At 39.7% G+C, this 16,091-nt stretch overlaps 1 pseudogene; it reads right to left on the bottom strand.

Moving 5' to 3' along the window:
* Positions 1–10,329: 10,329 nt before the first annotated feature.
* LOC135707132 (pineapple eye protein-like) lies at positions 10,330–12,539 on the bottom strand (annotated as a pseudogene).
* Between the last annotated feature and the right edge of the window lie 3,552 nt (positions 12,540–16,091).

Raw genomic sequence — 16,091 nt, 5'->3', positions numbered from 1 at the left:
TCAACAAACTTTGGTGAGATTGAGTTTCATGATTTTTGCTTCACACCCGAACGCAACCGAAACTTCCACAGCGGCTGGCAGCAGTCACTTCGTGTCTGTCATCAATGATGAGTAAAAAGAGACAGCAAACTATACTTTCTCTTTCTAAGAAAACGATGTGCAACGGAATCATTTTTGTGACGAGTCAACTCTCAGCTTGATTTTTGCACTTTATGAATTCACGAGAGTGGGGAAAAAACATTTGATTGATGATTTTGCCAACACTGGTTCTAATGGTTTTAAGGTTTTAATCTAGCGTCCAAAGCATCAAATATAACAGGGAAAGGTTTTGCAGCTGAGTTATTAACGAAAGAGAAAGTCGAGGAAAATAATCGAAATAATAGGACCCTTTTAAATGTTTATATAGAACGATTCCCAGATTTGTTATATCCGGAAGCCGCCATCTTGGGTTTCCAAATGGCCGGTCTCTAGACGTCACCACGGTTCCAAAAATGTCCATATTGAAGGTAATTTGATAATGTTTCCAATTTTTTATTATAATCAGAAGCCACCATCTTGGATTACAAAATGGCGTTGGACATCGATTTCCGGTCTCTAGACGTCAACACGATTCCACAAATACCCATATTGAAGGGTATTTGATAATGTTTCCCAGATTTTATAATAACCGGAAGCCACCATCTTGGATTTCAAAATTGCATCTCTGTTCTCCAGTTATCAACACGAGTATCAACACGATTCTAAAAATACCCATATTATACCCATTGAAAATAATGTTTACATTCGATTGTTATTTTGTTTTGAATAAAAAAACGAACAAAAAACCGTCGTACCATAGAGGTAATTCAAGTAGTGAGCCAATTTAAAATCGTTAGTTTCCAAACATTCTGGATCTGGATTGAAAAACTCCAATCCGAAGGCAAGGAAATACGAAACCGGTTGGGATCCACGAAAGCAGCAGCATTAGGAGAAGCCGATGCTAAAAAAGGTAAATAAGTCTTGTAAGAAAACCAAGACCAACGCAACGGAGTTTCTGATTGTAAATCCTAGTTTCTCACCAGCAGTAGCCCAATCATGACCCTACCAATTAATTGCAAATTGCTCCCATTTGAACACAAATAACACACTCAAAAAATTCTACACGTTAATGCTACGTGAAAACATATGTGGATTTTTTCCATCGCACTTTTCACATAATACTTACGTGACTTCCATGTAGTGAAGAAAGCTTCCATTCTAAATTTTAACATTGGAGTTTCACGTACAAGCTACGTGAAATTTCAGTATTAACAACGACATATTTCAGTAGATTTTAAATGGAATCATGGTATAATTTAAATTAAAACCAAATGAAGAATATATTATTTTTGGATGAATTGTACAAACTTTTCTATAGAATTTCATTGATTTATGTAAAGTAAATACTTCAATACTTGCGTTAATTATCTCATTATTATTTATTGCATTCATTAAACTAACACAATAGCGATGAACCTTTTTTTCACCTTGGATAACATTATTTTGTGATTCTGCATTCTGCCTATTTCTGGCCGCTTCGGAAGATGGAACAGTTCCATGAACATGAACAGCAAGTCGCCCGGATCCTTGAGGGAGATTTTCGAACGCAGGATGATCACGGCGAAGGCGATGAAACGCTGATGCTGGGGCAGGTGATGCCGGTGGAGTTTCAACTTAATTGTTTTGGTTGTGGAATTGCTTTGGGGACAGCTGATGGAGTGGAAGGTTTCACCGGAAATTTCATTGCAGGAATAATCTATATGTTTGGAGTAAGTTCTCGTGGACTCGCGGGAACACTGTTTTCCTTCTGTTTATGTTACTGGCTGAGGTGGCGAGTGAGGTGGCGTGTTCGTCTGGAGTAAATTAACTCAGAGTACAAAGTACTTCCAAATTGTTTTAGTTGGAAGTTTGGAAGAACTTTGGAGTCAATTCCACACTCTGTAAAACAAATAATACAAATTAAACCACATTATTTATACAATAAAATAACTTTTACCGTTCAAAATCTGTAAATCAGCTTACACCTCTTGCAGTATGTACTGCAGAGTAGCCATGTTTCTTATTTTTTCATACATGTAAAACACGTAGAATGTACGTGAAGGTCAAGCTGTCAAAAGAGTGCCTTCAACGTATGTGATTTTCACGTAAATGTAATAAGATAAAAAGTGGATATGAAATGTGTTCCTTATGAACATCAAATATTGATAACTAAATTCTACTTGCGTCAGGTAAAGTCACAAAAAAATATACGTATTGAGATCTACGTGATTTTTCACGTAGCATCAACGTGTAGAATTTTTTGAGTGCAGCACAGGAGTCGCAGAGTGATTTGCCATTTTCAGCGTTGCCAGTAATAGAATTTTCTTAGAAGCTTGTACCAACACTTGTACCATCAGCTACCAGATGGGCTAGTATTTTGGTTTTGATTTGAACAAAGTTGATTTTGTGTGCAATGATCTTTGACAGTGAGCAAAGAGTGTATAATTTTGCCATTTTTTATGCATTTCAGTCTTTGAGTAGAGTGAAAGAGATAGAACCAAAACATTCTAGTACAATCCAGTAGTAGCATTGATATTAACTCTAAGACCAGAAGGTCCCGAAGGAACGTGCTGATCTTTTTGGCTCAGCTCTGGTACTAGCTTCGGTCCCAAGCTAATCGATGCACCCCTCGAAACATAGGAAAATCCACGAAAATTCTATTACAGCGAACCACATTATTTTAATTGATTTCTTCGCCAGTTAGTCATCTGTCACTTAATTTGTGCTACTACTTTTGTGGGTGTATTCTTTAAAAACGTATCGGTACAGCGGATGATGATGCCTGATGCTGAAGATGGACAGCTTCGACGACGTTGGGCGAGCACTCGCTGCTGTACGATGGACTCACTGCGCTACGACTTCTGCCAGATTCGGTGCGGTGATCGTGGTCAAAGTTGGCTGAGTGGCGGTGTGAGGAAGCGGTTTCGTTGGCGCGTGAAACCATTATGATTCCTCCCAGGCGTCTTCCATCATAGACTTATATCGGCAGAGCCCAGGCAAGGCCGAAGTGACTACCGAGAGGGGAACGTCTCCTTGGCGGTTAGGGAGGGTTCCCGAGATAAATTCCTTCCAGCCGATTATTTTTGGTCTGGCTTGGAGAAGGCTAGTTCCTTTACTTTTAGACCTAGCGGCCCCTATACACTTATCCAGTCAGTAATTTTTACCGAGTTTTTGAATTGCGGAACTGTTCGGTAAAATTTTAAAAATCTGTGAAAAATTCAATGTTGAGAAAATGTGTTACGAAAATTTACAGACTTGAAAAATAAAATTTGTCGATTTTATCGAATCTTTGCGAATAACGGTCTTTTGATTTTTTACCGACTTTTTCAGCAGTTCAAAAACCCAGTAAAAAATACTCACTACTGTAAAATAATTTATGTGTGTAGGGACTGCTAAGCCGGATCAACAATCAATTCGAAACTAACGATTTTAAATTGGCTCACTACTTGACTAGCCTATTGGTCTCAAGCAAACCATTAACGTACTCCATTCTAGTCGAAATTCTAGTACTACACTATGTTTGTTTTGATTCGCTATGCAAGTTTGACAGATAAAATGAGGGGTTCGTGGATATTTTCCAATGTTTCGAGGGGTGCATCGATTAGCTTGGGACCGAAGAGAGTACCAGAGCTGAGCCAAAAAGTTGAGCACGTTTCTTCGGGACCTTCTGGTCTTAGAGTTACCTCTATGGCCGGATCACGTGGGAGTCGGTTGATCTTGTCAACGGACAAAATGGTGATGTTTACCAAAACAATTATGTGCAAATTAAAAATCTTGCAAATCTTGTAACAAACGGTTACACTTCTTATTATATATTAGCATTGTGAGTGGCAGGATAATTCAGGCATAACATTTGATAACGGCACGCGTGTGGGTGTGTAAAGGGCCTTAGAAAGTTTGTTCACAAATGCTTTTGTGCCGTTATCAAATGTTATGCCTGAATTTCTCAAAATGGGATTATACCAACAATCAATACGAAACTAACGATTTAAAATTGGCTCACTGCTTGACTAGCCTATTGGTCCCAAGCAAATCGATTAACGTACCCTATTCTAGTCGAAATTCTAGTACTACGCAATGTTTGTTTTGATTCGCTATGAAAGTTGGACAGATAAAATGAGGGGTTATTGGTTTTTCCTATGTTTCGAGGGGTGAATCGATTAGTTTGGGACCGAAGAGAGTACCAGAGCTGAGCCAAAAAGTCGAGCACATTATTTCGGGACCTTCTAGTCTTAGAGTTGTCTGTTTGTCTGTGGTTCAAGTATCATGTTTTACTAAAATAAGTGTCAATGAATCCGAATTATTTAATAAATTGCTTTAGAATGTTTCAAATCAGTGCCAACATTTCAAAGGGGCGTAATTGCATTTGTAAACAATGGCTTTATACGTCGATTTCTCGCGAATGAAAGCACACTCATGAAAATGAATGACACCAGCACGCAGAGGAATGTTTCCTGTATCAGCTAGCATTTGTAATTTGGAGGAGTGGGTTTTAATTTGCGAGAAATCGACGTCTAAAGCCATTGTTTACAAAAGCAATTATGCCCTTTAAAATGTTGGCACTGAAATATCAAGAAATCCATGGTTTTTCGCAAAATTACCAGTGAATCTGAATGAAATTGCCTAGATTTAGGCGCAACTGTGCATTTAAGACATATTTTTTGGCGTTTCTGATGAAAACACTTTTTTATATATATAATGCGTTTATTTTTCCAGGCTCATTTGTCGTAGCTTTGCGGAGCCGATATTCATTGTTTAGATTACAAAATTACTTTAAACTAATGTTACTAAAGCGGGGGCCGATTACTCGCGGCTTTCTCGAGGTTAGGGGTAACATATTGTAACAAATGGATGGCAGGGTAGGGATTGAGAACACAAGGTTTGGAGAGCAATGTGCTTTTGATCTCGAACTAAGCGACAAACTGATAAAAAGACAAATATGGGGGTACACCGATGGGCAGCTAACAACTTGGAAGAACACAAGATGACACTAACTACTAAATCTTCAGATATATCCGTTTAAAAACACATAAATTAAATTGCAATAGTCGAGATCTCGGCTCGCCAAGATGTCTCTAACGGGCCACATAGGTTGTTTTTCTCGGGCCCTGAGGGATGCGGATAACTCGGATCTAGCAACAGAATGGAGGCTGCATGACCAAAGCACGATATCGTGATTGCCACTACCACAAGCGCACAAATTGCTGCCTGCGAGCCCGATTCGGAAGAAATGCGAGTCTAACGAGTAGTGATTGGACATGAGCCTTGACATGACACGTATAAAGTCACGGCTCATGTCCAACCCTTTGAACCACGGCTTGATCGACACCTGTGGACATGCTTGGCATACACAGTTGTACCAACAATCAATACGAAACTAACGATTTTAAATTGGCTCACCACTTTAGTAGCCTATTGGTCCCAAGCAAACGACTAACGTACCCTATTCTAGTTGAAATTCTATTACTACACTATGTTTGTTTTGATTCGCTATGAAAGTTTGACAGATAACATCAGGGGTGTGTGGATTCATGCAGAACATGCAGGGGTGAGTGAAATAGCTTGGGACTGCTTATGACCATTGTTCTGGTACTGAGTGAGCCAAAAATAATAATGATTTTCTTCGGGACCCAGTGGTCTTAGAGTTACCTCTATGGTTGTAAAAAAATCAAAGAAAATCATTATTATTTTTGGCTCACTCAGTACCAGAACAACGGTCCCAAGCATTCCCAAGCTATTTCACTCACCCCTGCATGTTCTGCATGAATCCACACACCCCTGATGTTATCTGTCAAACTTTCATAGCGAATCAAAACAAACATAGTGTAGTAATAGAATTTCAACTAGAATAGGGTACGTTAATCGTTTGCTTGGGACCAATAGGCTACTAAAGTGGTGAGCCAATTTAAAATCGTTAGTTTCGTATTGATTGTTGCTTAAACTCTATTCTATTTACTGCTTCAAAAAGAACTATGTTACGTCAACTGTGTGCGAAGTTATTAGCAAATGAGCAGTTCGTGACCAAAATTGTGAATGCCAAGCATCCTTGTGGGAGAATAGAATGTAACCATGTTCCCAGATCACTCTCATTCCATTTTTGTTGCCAGTTGGTGAGGACGTGCTGACGGGTAATTGAGAAAAATTCCGCAAAGGCGATTTGTCGATCAAAAATATCGCCTTCCATAGCGCCCACCTTAGCTACCGAGTCCGCTTTCACATTACCCGGAATTGAGCAATGAGATGGGACCCAAACTAAGGTGATAGTAGCAGTTAGATAAAGTACTCAATTTTGCTCGGATTTCGGTCAGGAAATACGAGGAGTGCTTCATCGGCCTCATTGATCGAATAGCCTCCAACGAGCTAAGGCTATCTGTAATAATAAAATAGTGATCAGATGGTAGTTAGGCAATTTACTCTACTGCGTAGAATATGGTTGCTAGTTCCGCAACATATACGGAACAGGTGTTTCACAGTTGACATGAGGCGCCATGAAATTCTTTGAATACTCCAAATCCAGTGGAAGCGTTTATAGTTGACCCATCTGTGAAAAAACTCCTATTGTTACTGACATGGTGGTACTTGTTTGCAAAAATTAAGGGAACATGCATCGACCGATGGTGATCTGGTATTCCACGGATTTCTTGCAACATGGTCAGATCAAAATTTACAGAGGAACTATAAAAGTCTTGGAGGCAAACACGAGTGGAATTGAATGAAGAAGGGCCAATCTCCAGCGTCATGTACTCGTGATAGAGACTCATGAATCTTGTTTGAGGATTTCTGTCGAGTAGCTTCTCAAAGTTTTCTATTACCAATGGGTTCATTACTTCACAACGGATAAAAAACCGGAAGAACAGTTCCGCGAAACGATCTGTCAGTGGGAGAACACTTCGAGGCTCATCGTATGCGTCGAGTGCATACAGCCAAGCGTGATTCGGAGGCAACGGTATTGAACCCGTTGCAGCTTAAGGATGTGTGTTTTTGCCGTGGATTGAAAGCAGAAGCTACCGTACTCTAGAACCGACAAGATGGTTGTTCGGTACAACCTGATCAGATCTTCCGGGTGTGCTCCCCACCAAGTTCCGGTAATTGTACGAAGAAAATTTATTCTTTGTTGGCATTTTTGTTTCACATACACATTATGTTTTCCCCACGTGCTTTTGAAAAAAAAGCTCGTGTAAATAATGAATTGGTTCCAAATGGGCATAACCAAAAATCCCAATGCTTTTGTAAAAATAGTAAGTTAAATCTTGATTTACTCCGAATGTTGGTTAGTCCGATGCATCGAATAAAAAGCTGTTCTGAATAATTGGATTATTACTTTCATTTCTCTTCAAATATCAGAATCATGACAAATTATAACCAGACTAGTCAATATATATTTTTTGTTTAAATCTTAAACTTGAACATGTTTAAGTCCTAAATGTATGAAATGTATTCTGTTTGCACTTTACCATGTTTCAAATTCAAACTCCTAGAATTTAGTTTTTTAGTCTGAGATTTAACTGATGATGAATATTCAGAATCTAAAAAAAATAGTTACAAAATTCATGGAATTACCTAACTCTGAGTATTTTCTTCAGTTTGAGATGCTTAAATTTATGACATCCGGACGCTATGTGATTTCATTACAAAAAAACATGAACAAAGAATCATCGCTTGTTGAAAATCAGTAAGCTTTTAAGGCTCCCCCAATCGAGGTCCCAATCGTTACCATAAAATAAATATAATCAAATTTATTGTTTCACCATTAAAATAAAAGTAAGCCTTAATGTCATATTATTAGTCACAGAAAAAAAATACCCAAAAATAAGCATCTTTGCGAGTTTTTATTTAACCGTAGCTTAGCAAAATAAAATAAATCAACAGGCCTCCCTGGGCCCTCTCCAGATAAATTTTCTAGCTACACCAATGCAAATTACTTATAAAAACGTGACAGTGCATTAAACAATTATGCACAAATTGAAAATCTTATAAATATTGTAACAAAAGGTTACACTTCTTATTATATATTAGTATAACATTTCACTTCTCCGACTAGAGCGGTCTTGGACAAAGTTGTTCTAGTGGATCTTAAGCAAACCCCACACGCATCAATATATTGACGCGAAGGGAAATTATTGACAATAATATTGATGATGTGAATTCAGAAATATTGTCAATTTCGATATATTGACGTCAATATAGCATGTATTGACAATACGATTATTGTCAATAAAAGCAATCGTGTAGGGTTCACTTTACACGATTGCTTTTATTGACAATAATTGTATTGTCAATACATTCTATATTGACGTCATCGGTATTGACAATATTTCTGAGTTCACATCATCAATATTATTGTCAATAATTCCCCTTCGCGTCAATATATTGATACGTGTGGGGTTCGCTTCTAATGAATAAGACCTATTGGATGATGGACAGTAGACTGATGCAAAATTTGACTTTTTCGCTCCACAGTGCTTAAATGGTTTCAAATCGGGTCCTGATTAGCCTCCCAAAGTAACAACTCATTTGGTTAGAAACAGACTTCGCACAAGCCATTTGAAGTTTATATGTAAATTACTATGGGAAATCTCAACTTTTTGTACATTGCCTTCTAGTTTTTTTTCCATATTAAGCTGGGAAACAGATCGATAGCTATTCTATAGAAAATTTTCTCAGCTACAACTTTGCTGAAGATCGTTTGTTTCTATGTAAAACGAGACTGGAAAAAGTTATTAATTATTTAAGAGATTGGTAAACTTATGACATGATCAAGCAGCTAGAGCGTAGGCAGCACTGTATTTTGCAGTGTGACATAGTAGCCATGATTTTTGTGTCCTATTCAACGCCCCAGAAACACCAATGTTGCCTGCTGAACAGTTGATTGAGCATGATCATAAGACATCAGCGCATTGAACCATTGATAACTTTCGATTTTAGTATTTAATCAAAAAGTGATCTTCAGCAAAGTTGTAGCTGGGAAAATTTTCTACAAGTACAATTGAAAATTTTTTAAGCAGACCGATATGGTGAATTATTAGATAGACATGAACAAAAATCTTGGTTTTACGATACTAATTCCCATACAAACTTCAAATGGTTGGTACCAGCATAGAGGTAACTCTAAGACCAGAAGGTCCCGAAGAAACGTGCTCAACTTATTGGCTCAGCTCTGGTACTATCTTCGGTCCCAAGCTAATCGATTCACCCCTCGAAACATAGGAAAATTCACGAACCCCTCATGCTATCTGTCAAACTTTCATAGCGAATCAAAACATACACTGTGTAGTACTAGAATTTTGACTAGAATGGGGTTCGTTAATGGATTTGCTTGGGACCAATAGACTAGTCAAGTAGTGAGCCAATTTGAAATCGATAGTTTCGTATTGATTGTTGGTACCAGAGCTGAACCAAAAAGTTGAGCACATATCTTCGGGACCTTCAGGTCTAAGAGTTACCTCTATGGCAGTACCATAGAGGTAAATCTAAGACTAGTAGGTCCAGAAGAAACGAGCTCTACTTTTTGGCTCAGCTCTGGTACCATAGAGGTAACTCTAAGACCAGAAGGTCCCGAAGAAACGAGCTCAACTTTTTGGCTCAGCTCTGGTACTATCTTCGGTCCCAAGCTAATCGATTCACCCCTCGAAACTTAGGAAAATCCACTAACCCCTCATTTTATCTGTCAAACTTTCATAGCGAATCAAAACAAACATAGTGTAGTACTGGAATTTATACTAGAATGGGATACGTTAGTCGATTTGCTTGGGACCAATAGGCTAGTCAAGTAGTGAGCCAATTTGAAATCGTTAGTTTCGTATTGATTGTTGGTATTAAGATCATTAACAGAACAATTATGGTTTCACCTCGGGTTTCACCTGAAATCAAATGTACAATGCCAGCAATATTTAAAACAAGTTTAATCACACTATTTCTAATACTGATTATCAAAAGAACAATTTTCATCAATCAGCAATTGATCAATGATCAACATGTCACCATGATTGGTAAACGTCATGGCCATGGATAAATGCTGCATAGTAAACCATGTGAAGTGTGCAACAATTGGCTTACCCTATGTATCCCGAAGAAAAATAGGTTCCCATTCTTCCTTGAATCCTAAAAAAACACGAAAGCAAGAATATGCTGAACCTGCCGGAATGGTTGAATTTCGAGACTCATAATGACTCACTTTGCTGGACTAATTGACCTATACTGCCTATAATCACAAACGAAGTTACAGACGACTTTCTCCGAAGAAATGAATTAAAATAATGTGGTTCTCTGTAATAGAATTTTAGTCCACCTTCCGCCCCTCACCGCCAGGTTCGCTAGTATTTTTGTTTTGAATTAATTCAAGTTGGTTTTGTGTGCAATGATCTGGCAACTCGTGTCCTTGCTCGTGTTGACGGGGTGCTGTTTTCTCACTCATCGAAGGAAATTTTGATTAGAGTGAGAAAGTAAGGAACAGTCAGCGCGGGAGCCGTGTGCGTTACTATAGGTGCGGCAGAAGGAATGTAGTCGACTCTGTCGTTCTCACGATGTTCTTACGCATGATCCAACGTTTCGTCACACTAGATTATGCATAAGAACGTCGTGATAATGCAAGTGCTGGCTTGTTTCCTTCTGCCTCACCAATCACATTGATCACAGCACATACGATTCTCCGTCGGTTCGTGGTGCATTGTGCATTCTTTGTGCCATACCACCAGTCCAAACACTAGAAGTTTTGGAAGGTTCTCCCTCAGTACCTGTAAGCAGTGTGATACCAGCTGACATTCGCATGGGTAGAGAAATCCGGAACATTTTCTCGCTTTTGAGCATCAACGTCAACCCGGTCTCGAATCGCATTTCCGCTTGAGGTGGCACCGTTGGCAGTAATCTATTGCGCCGTGGGAAAGACCTGCTTAGTGCACTAGTGCTGGAAAATTCTGCAAGTTCGTCATTAAAATTAAATCAACTTTTCTTCGCTGTAACGTACTCCGGATCAGACTCGCTGGTGGAACGTTTTCGTGGGACGGTTTTTGGCCCAAAAAGCTTCAGTTTGAACTGCTTTCCAAAAGATTTCTGGGCAGGCGTCTTGGGACGCACGATCTCCACCGAGGCATCCGTTAGCGTGTTCGTGTCGGAGCGGATGACCTGTTTGATCGGCTGCAATTCTACCATCGATTTTCGGCCCTGCTTTTTGTTTAATTTCACACGATAGTTGAAATCGAACACGGTCGACGATCCTGCGGAGGATGCTTCGTCTTCATTCTCCGAAGAAGTCAACGATTTGATCTTTTCCGAGCTGAGCTTCTCGAGCCTTACGACCGGTTTGACTCGAAGTAATTTTTCGACGGAAGTTCCTCGTGGCAGTGGAATCTTCTTGACCAGTTCCTCCAGACTGATTTCTTCGCTTCGAAGAAACGAACGAGGAAGAACTAGATGAAGACGTGGACAGCCGTCATTTCGACGTTGGTTTCTTTCGTGTAGAAACCAGATCGGAATCGCTGTCGTCACTGTCTATTGCGGTTCGTCTTTTCTGAGATTTGCGTTTGGTCGTCAATGCAACTGACTCTTCAGAATCTGAATCATCCGATTCAATCTGACGTCTGCCACTAGATCGGCCCCTAGAACTCCCCTCTCTGCTATCGTTACCGGCTTCCCCCATCTTGCTGCTTCCACTCTTCGGGAAGCCTCGGCTAGCTTCAAAACCGCTTCCGGCGTCTTTCGAACAATCGGACGACAAAAGGTGAAAACATAGTTCTTCGAGGGAACCTCCATGCACTGATCTTGGCGACAAGTCGAACCGCACGTTGCACAAAGGATCAGATCCCAACGCTTGCAATCGTCGTAATCTCGCCCATACCGACAACGACACTCTTCAGCGTCACACTCCGAAGGACGTTCCAACTGATCGTTGAATACATTCGGTTCCAGCTCCCACGAGGCATCCCTCGAACAATTAAAATAAAATATTCAGTATTCAAATACCGATTCACCCACCTCCGCAGCTTCGCTTAATTTTCCGGAATATAAATGCCACGCTGATGGATCTGCTGACTAAAGTCGTCCTTGTTGCACAAAGGGCAATTGAAAAAGTACCTCGCCGATTGGGCAAACTGTGCCACGTAGCTCCGATGGAACCAGCCATTCTGACAGCACGGGTCACGAATCGATTCCAGCTTCCTGTACGGTCCCATATCATCGTAGCAAATCCCACAGGCTTCGGTCTCGGAGTGTTTCACCTTATCCACCAGCGCTACGTGCTTATCGCACCACGACTGGAACGTTTCCACGTAATGCGACAGGCACTCATTCTGCATCCCACAAAGCGTATGGAATGAACGGAAGCACTTCTTCGCGCAACACCAAACGTTTGCATACCGTTCCTTGCAGATGTAACACTTTTGTCCTCGGATACGAGCTTCCTCATTTCTGATGTCCTCCTCCATGAATCCGAAGATTCCCTCCTCGTCTTCAGGTAACAAGGTACACGTAGCAGGTATAATGACTAGTTTTGCCACGTCTATTAGCCCGGTCCAGAATAGAGCATCGCACCATCGTACCGCAATCATGCTCAAACGCGTGACATACAGCATCTTTAGCCGAAATAAATAATAAATTGAACATAATTGGTTTCATCCGATCCTCCTTCATTCTCACCATCTCACCTTCAGCACGTCGATCGATTCGATGGATTTCGGCATGATTTTGGAGTAAATTTTCCTTCTTCAGATCGCCCTCGTCGAGAGCTTTCAGTTCCTCTACGGAGGAGCAAATGCATACCGAGTATGGCCACCCGAAAAAAAATAATTATAATAAAATAACGAAATTACAATGATTTTTACGGTTGAATTTCGGGCACATTATAAATTTATTGTTAAATTATTGGACGGGTGAAAAAATAAATTTCGTTTTAAAAGATACAATTCTCAATGAAAATTAATTTGATGAGATCAAATTTGTTCGAGAAAAATCAGTTTTTTTATTGTTAAGATGCTTAACAACCCCCCTTTTTTACTGTACATTTCTCATATACCATGATTTTCGTTTTGATTTTATGATAATCAACAAAAATCTCCATTCAAAATCATTGTATTTTTATTGGATTTTTTTACGGGCGGGTCCTGTTTGGCGTCCAACAACGATATCTTCTCGGTCGCGAATGACCATGGCTTTGGTTAGGAGCACCGACTGATGAAATCTTTAGCAACAATTGCCGCCAAAAAGCGCGAGTCATTGACAGCTCAACATCGTTTATTTGTAAGCAAATGTTAACCCGATGTGTTTACTCCTAATCATTTTGGCCTAAGGTCTTTCATTATACAAAAGAAGTGCAGATAACAATGAACACAACATAGTGACATGCAGTTTGACAACAGGCTCTCCCTTTCAATTTTCGTTAGAGAAAAAGAGATAACAGGCGGTGCCCCAATAGCATCAACTACTTTAAGCTAGTACATATGAGTAGATAGTGTTGCCGTGAGGTACACTCGAAAATTTCAAATGTAAGTGCGTCAAACCAAATTTCGAGCCGCTCCGTCTGTCACTTCGTTTGTGCTATAATCGCATATCAGTCCCATATGGTTTTTCATCAATTTTAAGAAATCCACGTTATCCACTATAAATTGGTATCTACTTACATATTACGTGATAAAACCAACAATCAATAAGAAACTAACGATTTTAAATTGGCTCACTACTTGACTAGCCTATTGGTTCCAAGCAAACGATTAACGTACCCCATTCTTGTCGAAATTCTAGTACTACACAATGTTTGTTTTGATTCGCTATGAAAGTTTTACAGATAAAATGAGGGGTTAGTGGATTTTCCTATGTTTCGAGGCTTGGGACCGAAGAGAGTACCAGCAGCCGGTGGAAACTAATGATTTTAAATTGGCTCACTGCTTGATTAGCCTATTGGTCCCAAGCAAACGATTAACGTACCCCATTGTAGTCGAAATTCTAGTACTACACTATGTTTGTTTTGATTCGCTATGAAAGTTTGACAGATAAAATGAGGGGTTTGTGGATTTTCCTATGTTTCGAGGGGTGCATCGATTAGCGTGGGACCGAAGATAGCACCAGAGCTGAGCCAAAAAGTTGAACACGTTTGTTCGGTACCTTCTGGTCTTCGAGTTACCTCTATGGTACCAGAGCTGAGCCAAAAAGTTGAACACGTTTCTTCGGGCCTACTAGTCTTAGAGTTACCTCTATGATAAAACCAACAATCAATACGAAACTAACGATTTTAAATTGGCTCACCACTTTAGTAGCCTATTGGTCCCAAGCAAACGATTAACGTACCCTATTCTAGTTGAAATTCTATTACTACACTATGTTTGTTTTGATTCGCTATGAAAGTTTGACAGATAACATCAGGGGTGTGTGGATTCATGCAGAACATGCAGGGGTGAGTGAAATAGCTTGGGACTGCTTGGGACCGTTGTTCTGGTACTGAGTGAGCCAAAAATAATAATGATTTTCTTCCGGACCCAGTGGTCTTAGAGTTACCTCTATGATAAAACTACGGACTTTGGTCATGAAAAATGAGAATACAACATCAAGTCAGTTGGTCCCATTAAAGCAAAGTAAACGCATATCAATCCCATTCAAGCATCATTATAACTGATTTCAACTTGAAAAAAATATCAATTATTGTACTATGATTTTTCAAATATTTACATGGGAATTGCACTTCGTTACTTTAACTGCTATTTTCTCAATGCCTAATTTTTTAACATGGGACTGATATGAGATGATAGGCAGTATGGGCAAATGGACAATTTGATTTTAACCTCACCTCATTTGTCATATTATGTTAGCTTATTTTTCCCCCCCCTCTTTGGATTTGCTTGTCAACGAAAAAGTATTGTATTGTTGTTGTATTGTTTAGAAAAAAAAAATACTTTTAAAACTACCACCCAGAAGTTAAAGAAACACTTTCAAACCAACAAAATCACATCCATGTTGAATGTCGGCCGAAACTAAACTAAACTAGATACTAAATTTGGGAAACTTTTAATTCGAAACTGCATAGTTTGTATAGATACAATTTTTGTTTGTAAGTATCTAAATAGTGGTAAACCATTACAACAATTTATTGTTGTTTGATTCGCATTTCGTTTCAATTTTCATGAATAGATCTTTATTTATAGTCATTTTAATAGACAATTAAAAACATTCAACAACAACTAAACACAAAAGCTTAACGTGTAATTCTATTCACACATCGAATTGAACAGGTACTCAATCATACAAATTTAAATCACCCATGCAGAGCATTGTCTACGAAGAGAAACCAGAATCAACAAAAGCAAAGAAAGAGCGAAGGAAAGAGAATCCTCAGCTCGAGTTAATTTCCTTCCGTTCCGGCTACCCGCCCGAACCTGCGTGCACTTCCTCATTTTTTCCCACACATGTATCATTTTATTCAAAACGACCGAAATTATTGATGGGAGCAAAAAAAAATGAGACAGGAAATGCAACGTCATAAAAAAATGCTTCGATCATACGCATTTCCAACAACAACAGCGACCGCGGTAGCGCAGTTGCATAGAAGAGAGGAGTTGCAATGCAAACGTCAACAGTATCATCAGCATATTATGCTCCACCACGCCTATCTCTACATATGCTTCCATACATGCACACACCACCACATGCACACATGGGTAGTAACAACGCGCCGCGCGTGGTCCCGTCGGTGTGTTGTGTTGTCATCGTCAACGGTCTTTTTCCCTCTGGGTTGCGCACCGCACCGCACTCACTGACGGATGAAGGCGACGACGACGACCGTTGGTAGTGGTGCATGCATCCAGACGGGTTCTGCGTGCAGGAAAGCCTTGATCCGCAATACATACCAACAAGCTTTTATGATCGCCAACATCGAACGGCCGCTTGTGTATGTTCTATACGATGGGAAAAGAGAGTTGACCGTGGGAGAAAAGCAGGATCATCCTTTCTACTGTGGGAAATGGGAACAAGCGGAACAGACATGTTCACTATCCTTGTGGAATAACAATAACAACAAGAACATCATAATCGCCTTGCAGTGTTAATATAATTTC

This window comes from Ochlerotatus camptorhynchus, unplaced genomic scaffold (assembly GCF_037179485.1).
Source record: "Ochlerotatus camptorhynchus isolate MF236.1 unplaced genomic scaffold, CSIRO-AGI_Acam_v1.1 ptg000024l, whole genome shotgun sequence".
Taxonomy (NCBI): Eukaryota; Metazoa; Arthropoda; class Insecta; order Diptera; family Culicidae; genus Ochlerotatus; species Ochlerotatus camptorhynchus.
Note: the sequence above shows the minus strand (reverse complement) of the source record. Positions and strands in the feature narration are given on the sequence as shown.